This window comes from Rhagoletis zephyria, unplaced genomic scaffold (genome assembly GCF_001687245.7).
Source record: "Rhagoletis zephyria isolate East Lansing unplaced genomic scaffold, Rhagoletis_zephyria_1.1 Rzeph_scaffold_00219, whole genome shotgun sequence".
Taxonomy (NCBI): Eukaryota; Metazoa; Arthropoda; class Insecta; order Diptera; family Tephritidae; genus Rhagoletis; species Rhagoletis zephyria.
In genome coordinates, this window is record NW_016157303.1 from 381,192 (window position 1) to 382,550 (window position 1,359).

Here is a 1,359-nt window from a genome sequence, read left to right on the forward strand (position 1 = left end):
CTGCTCTGAAAATATTCAACGCGGGCCGCGATGCTGGGAACAGAGGAAGAGGAAGGCCTCCTCTGCGTTGGAAAGACCAGGTGGAGAAGGACTTGGCTTCACTTGGCATTTTCAATTGGCGTCAGTTAGCACAGAAGAGATATGACTGGCGTGCTGTTTTGGACTCGGCCAAAATCGCTTAGGCGGTTACAGCGCCAAATAAGAAGAAGAAGGCCATTTCGAAACACTTCATACTTAGGACACAAAAGTTGAACATATTCGGCTCGAGCCACGTTTCTGTAAACACCAGTACTTTGAAGTCAAGATCATGGGACTGCAAGTGTAACCTTGCTAGCTTTGTGTTCAAACCTCTCATATTTTGGTAGTAAATGCTTATGGTGAGGCTGCTTATTAGTTTTTTGATGCCGAGGTGGGATGCGGAAGTTGAGCCAAATTTTGCCCTTGCGGTCTAGATCTAAATTCAAATTCGCGAATGAAGGCACCGCTTGGCCGAAAAGATGGGCTCATTACTCTAACAAAGCAGCAAAGGACTTCGGGAACATGGATCGGAAACTCGTTCTTTCCGACCATGATCAACAGCTTGTTCATAGCGCGGAGCGGAAACCAGAGCTTTCCGCCTGCCACACATATGAAGTAATGTCTTCGGGAACATGGATCGGAAACCCGGACTTACCGACCTTTGAACAACAGCCTGTCTGCAGCGCGGAGCGGAAACTAGGTCTTTTCGCCCGCCACACACAAGAGTAGACTGAAGACTAGGCCTCACCAGCTACAAAACCTGCTGTTTTATGTTATTATTATTATTATTATTATTTTCATTATAAATTAAAATGTATAATTAGTCTATTCTGTAACATATCACAAATACTTAAATATTTAAATATTATATTCTCATTTGTCTGTAAGAAAACATTTTTCTGTAGACCAAATAAATAAATAAATAAATAAATATGTATACTTTAACAGAAGAAATGCTTCTTTCATACGAGAATCTGAACTTGCGTACATTCAAATCATTTGGTATCAGCCTGGAAGTTAAATACCCCTTCACATTATCGACAGTGGTATCTTTTGAAAACCTAGATACAAAGACCGATTTTTTGGTAGGGACAACGATTAAATCCCTCGGGACGGGGTTTACGTAATCGGAAACGGTTTCACCTGTCGAATTTTTGGAAGGAGCAAGATGGCTCCGAATGTGGTAAGTGGTTGAAATTTAGCTGTGGAGTTTTTGGAAGGAGCAATGACTACTTCCTTCAGAACGGTGTTGACGTAATCGGAGATGGCTTCAGATTTGCAGATTTTTGTATAATTTTTGCACAAAATTTTAAATTTGGATTTATATTTAGTTTGTTATAT